We start from the raw sequence: 6,000 nt of genomic DNA, 5'->3' as shown, positions 1-6,000 counted from the left end.
GCTTAGCATATTGTAACTATTCTACATTTCATATAAATGATCTCTTAGGTTAGATACGTGTTCATTCATTGGTTTTCTTGATGTATGGTTACAAAATAACATTCATTTCAATTTATAATTTTACAGTTACTTCTTTTCATTGATTTTTTTTCAGAAGGATTTCTTGGGTGAGTACTCATTGTCCAAAGCCTGGGCGACACGGTGGTGCAGCAGGTTAGTGTCGCAGTCACACAGCTTCAGGGACCTGGAGGGTGTGGGTTCAAGTCTCGCTCCTTGTGACTGTCTGTGAAAAGTTTAGTGTGTTCTCGCCGTGTCCGTGTGTTTTTCCTCCTGGTGCTCCGGTTTCCTCCCATGGTTCAAAAATATACGCTGTCCGTAGGTGTGAATGTGTGTGTTGCCCTGTGAAGGACTGGCGCCCCCTCCAGGGTGTATTCCTGCCTTGCGCCCAATGATTCCAGGCAGGCTCTGGACCCACCATGACCCTGAACTGGATAAGCGGTTACAGATAATGAATGAATGAATGAATGTCCAAAGCCTTCTTGGGAGAGTGTTGTTATTGCAGCAAAAGAGACAAACTACCTATTAAGACCTTATGTTTCAGAAGACATTATAAATGGCAGAAAACACAAAATTCTGCCTACGGGTTCTTGGGTCTGTCAATTATTTCTTAGACACTTACCCTAAAAAGTTTGATAGTGAAAAGTGTACGTGTGTGTGTGTTTTTTTTCTCCCCTATCTGCGATTAAGTCTCTGTTTGCTGTTTTTGTATTGCTGTTCCAATTTTTCAAGTCTCTTCTAATTGAGGAACTTTCTAAAAGGAATCTGTCCCAGGACTGCTCTGTAATTTAGGAGGAGTAAATATAGGCTACACAGTTAGTGGTTGTGAATGGAGATAGGGAGCAGGGTGGGATATGAGGTATAAGTATAAACAGGCATATATGTATAAATATACTGCAAATTATTAGAGGCCTTTTCATTTAACCCTCACACACACACACACAAACATGCATCTGCATTCATGCACAAGGGCAAAAGAATGTCAAGATGAGTATGTCAAGCATAAAACCTTTCTTTAGCACCATATGGACTTCTTTAGTGTGTTGACAGAATTCATGATTTCAAATCATTGTCATATTCTCACATACGCAGTACACCTTACACAGATGCATTGTACAACCATAAACAATCTATGGTAATACAAAATGTCTTCTTTTTATCAGGTCAATATGAGGCATGAGACATGAGGTCAACGTGAGGTAAGGTTAGCCAGGTTGCTATATTGTTCCTTTTAGCGTTTTCTTTAGCTGTAGGAGTCATTTGGCTCTATAACAATGTGACTGCATATTTAATGCAAGCTTCTTGAGACATTTATTATTACCAAATAATATAAACCAAATAATATAAATGTTGGCGGCACAGTGGCGTAGCAGGTAGTGTCGCAGTCACACAGCTCCAGGATCCTGGGGTTGTGGGTTCCAGTCCCACTCCTTGTGACTGGCTGTGAGTAGTTCTCCCTGTGTCCGCATGGGTTTCCTCTGGGTGCACCGATTTCCTCCCATGGTCCAAAAACACATGTTGGTAGGTGGACTGGACACTCAGAAGTGTCCATAGGTGTGAGTGTTGCCCTGTGAAGGACTGGCTCCCCCTCCAGGTTGTGTTGCTGTCTTGCACCAAGTGATTCCGGGTAGGCTCCAGACCCACCGCTACCCTGAACTGGATAAGTGATTAAAAGACAATGAATGAATGAATAAACAATGTTTGTTGTTTTGCTTTGGGTTAGTTTAGAGTTACATCCATCCATCCATTATCTGTAACCACTTATCCAATTTAGGGTCGCGGGGGGTCCAGAGCCTACCTGGAATAGTTTAGAGTTACAGAGTGTCGTAATTTGCCCTGCTTGGAATTGTTATGGAAATCAGAACCAGAATTGAAACTGTGGTGACCCATCAGGTTCTGCTCACAGATTACTGATTAGTCCATCTCTAGTTATTTTCAGGAGAGGGAGGGCAATCCTACCCACTTATTAAGATAGTAAGGTAATTTTTGCAGTTTTATTTTGATCTTAACAAGAACCCGCAAAATATTATGGGCTATTTCATAGTTATATAATAATTTCAAAAATAAGGTAACCTTTTTGTTGTAATCATATCCTTATGAATACAAATGACTGCTGAGTGAAATAGTTTTCCAAACCTAGTGTTATATAATAAACACCAGATATTGGGCTCATTTTGACTGGTTTAGGAATGTAATTATTTGAGAGAAATTATTTATTTTATTTTGACCCTGAGCGCTTTTTACGCTATTTGGGTAGTGTATTACATGTGCTACTCTATGTGTGTGTGTGATTGAGATACAGAGCTTGTCTTCTGAATGTAGGTCGCTCAATCAAGCTCAGTGGCCACATATATGTAGATATGATCACAGTTAAAATGATTGAACTATGGCTTGTCCAGATGGCCTAATAGCCTAACAGTATAAAGCCATGTCAAAAGGAAAGGGGTTTGGGTTAATCCTGTGATGAAACTGCATGGTTAAATCTGTATGGTCTGCCTGTTTGTGGACACTCTATGGCCAAAAGGTTGGGGACACCTGCTCATCCCAGATTTCTTCTGAAATTAAGGGTCTTAATAGGCAGTTTATTCAACCTTTTGTTGCAGTTCCAGTCTGCTGTTCTGGGAAAGGTTTTAGTCTGATTGGTGGAACACTATGGGAATTTGTTTCATTAGTTACTGATGTTGGGTGATTAGTTCTGGATGATAAAGGCCAATGGTATTGGATTGCGCTTCATCACTCCAGAGAATTCAATTCAGCTGCTCCAGAGCCTAATGCCGTGGGACGCTTGGCACTGGGCATGATGACATTAGGCTCATGTGCAACTACTCCATAGAGTTCTGTTTAATTAATGATGCTTTTCTATTTAGAAAATTCAAAGTGTGGGCAAGAGAGCATTAGTGTTAGCAATGGGTGAACTCTAAAGCTTCTGAATATAGAAATGCATATTTTGTAATGCAATGCTTTTCAATATAATGAAGTAATGGGTGTTACTTTTGGGTAATTTCCTCAAAAATATTTTGGAACCAAAGTTATAATGCAGTCTACTATATTATAAATATATTCTATTATAAAATATCAGAACTTAATTAGTAGGAATACCTTAGATACCACTTAATCAAATGGTCTTCAATTTTAACATTAACAATAAAGAACCTGCTGTTTAAAAAAAAAAAAAAAAAAAAAAAATATATATATATATATATATATATATATATATATATATATATATATATATATACTGGCTTTTCTAAGGCACGTAAAACACTTTTTTTTTTTTTTTAGAAAAGCTCAAAGGCAGGGTGTGTTTACAGTAATCCCTCTGCCTTCTCTGCCATAGCTCTCTGTAATACCCCTTAAATACCCTAGTGTGTGTGTGTGTGTGTGTGTGTGTGTGTGTGTGTAAAAGATAGAGAGACAAAGAGATGGAGAGAAGGGAGAGATAAGAATTAGAGAGGAAACATAAAAACAGATACAATGAGAAAGAAATCAGATAACATTCAGAGAAAGACAGAAAGAAAGAAAGAAAGAAAGAAAGAAATATAGAGAGAGGAAGTTAGAGTAAAAATGAAAGGATAGAAATCAAAGAGTATAAATCCAAAATGGATGAAATTGAATGAAAAGTTAAAGAAAAACAAGGAAAAGAGCAAAAAGCAAAATCTGTGTGTGTGAGAGAGAGAGATAAACAGAGAGAGCGAGATGCTGAGGTAGCACACACATTTAAAGTTGATATACTCCTTTTTTCACAAGCTAACACAGTTATCTAGGATTTTAGTAAGACATCTGTGATACGTTTTAATAAAAATACCGCAAGGTTCAAACGCAACAGCACTGTTCAGGTCACATTGAGTTTTTGCATTTTGAGTTGCCTTGCGAAATATGCATGGCCCAAAATCCATGGTATAAACCTTCCTCCATTTTAGTTCAGCAGTTTCACATCTGATGAACTATAGTATGTGGCAACAGCGGCAAAAATAACGTTCTCAGAGAGTTCTGTTTTTACATTTACTCTGGCTTGTGTTGTATTTTATAATCCGAACAGAGTTGTAATATCTCATGTTTTGAAGCGGCAACAATCAATGCTTCCTCCAATTTGAGTCAGACGGGCAGAGACAGTACAGTACCAAGCATGTCATTGTTTACGCAGCCAAAGCAGCAATATTATTGTCTGGAGAACTTAAGTCGCCAAGTGACGAGGTCAATATCATTGAAATACATGGAATTACAAATGCAAAGATTTGCAGACAAAAATGCAGTGTGACTGGGGTTTTTACACCCTGTGTAAACAGCCCTGTTCAAAACTGTTTTTCAGCAACTGTTCCTTTAAATGAGAATGAGCCACAGCTTAATTTAATACAAGGAGCAGAAGCTTTGGTTTTTATTAATTTTGCTTGTTCCTCTTTCTTTTCTTGTTTTTGCCATAAATAATCATTACTCTTTTTCCCCCCACACTTGTTTGTTTGTTTATTTATTTATCTCAGTTTAATGCTCTTACATAAAAGCAGTGATTGGAGACACTCATGACAACTTTGACAAAATTTGGACAGGTTTTATGCCAAATTGTCAGACTTAGCCCACGCACACAAGAACAAAATTATTGGATTGCTTTATTTCACGGTTTGTGGGTTTGTAGGGGCCGGAGATACATAAACAATTTTTATTTATTTATTTATTTTTTTAATGTGTGCCATTTAAGGCATAACTAAGGGCTGTAAAGTGATTAAGAAAGGAAATTGAGACACACAAAGAAAGAGATAGCGAGAGAGAAAAAGAAGATAGAGAAGAGAGAGAGATTGAAAGAGATGTGTGCTATGAAGGAACAGTATGAGTTAAAAGAGCTTAAAGGAAGGAGTAAATAGGAGCATAACAAGAGAAAGACTGAAAAATAGGTAGGGTGAAAACATGGAAGTGACTGGGAGAGAGAGAGAGAGAGAGAGAGAGAGAGAGAGAGAAAGAGAGAGGCTGGGGGGACCAGAGAGATAAAGAGTCAATTGTGTAACAGAGGACAAATCAGAGAAAGAGAAAATAGTGGGGGGAAAGGAAAGCTGGAAGAGAAATCTGTGAGGAAAGGTGAAAACAGATATGGGAAACTGGAATGAGACAGAAATCGGAGAGACGAAATGAGAGTGGAAGAGACGAAAAGACATCAGAGAACAAGGAAATCAGGGAACTAGAGTGGGAAATGGAAGGAGAGAGACAAATGAGAGGGAAATGAGTGAAATAGAATGAGAAAGGGAAAATTTAACTGAACTATAGATAAAAAAGGGAATGTGGGGAAAAAAGAGAAAAGCAAAAAGATAAAGAAACACAGAGAGAGAGAGAGAGAGAGAGAGAGAGAGAGAGAGAGAGAGAGAGAGGGGCAGGGAGGCAGAGAGAGAGAGAGAGAGGGAGAGAGAGAGAGAGGTGGGGGATGTGGGGTAATATCGCAGTGGCTGTGCAGTTTGAGGAGAACCTGAACAGATGCAAACTGGATTTTTCTGCTTCTCTACCTCTCCATATCTCTCTTTTTCTTCTTTTTTGTTTGTTGTTTTTGTTTGGGTTTTTTTTTTTTTGAACAGTCGCCACAGCCAGAGAGAGAGAGAGAGAGAGAGAGAGAGAGAGAGAGAGAGAGAGAGAGCTGAGGGGCTGTGTATGTCTGTGTGTGCGCTGGAATTTGCAGACACAGGAAAACGGACTGCTTATCTGCGTTTATTCTCCTGACACACACACTCCAAAACACCGGAGGCTCCATTCTGAGAGACAGTGATTAACCCCTTGCCCCCCTCCCTCGCTTTCGTCTACCTGTACTCGTCTGGACTTGTGTGGAGAGAGAAAGAGAGAGAGAGAGAGAGAGAGAGGAGAGAGAGAGAGAGAGAGCGAAATTGATTTTCTTCAGTACCTCAGTGTCCAGAGTCCAAAAGCTAGTAAGGAGACACACTGCAGAGGAATCAACACATTGGGGACACC

This window comes from Hoplias malabaricus, chromosome 10, assembly GCF_029633855.1.
Source record: "Hoplias malabaricus isolate fHopMal1 chromosome 10, fHopMal1.hap1, whole genome shotgun sequence".
In the NCBI taxonomy this organism is placed as follows: domain Eukaryota; kingdom Metazoa; phylum Chordata; class Actinopteri; order Characiformes; family Erythrinidae; genus Hoplias; species Hoplias malabaricus.
The sequence above is the reverse complement of the archived record's forward strand: the minus strand, read 5'-3'. Positions refer to the sequence as shown.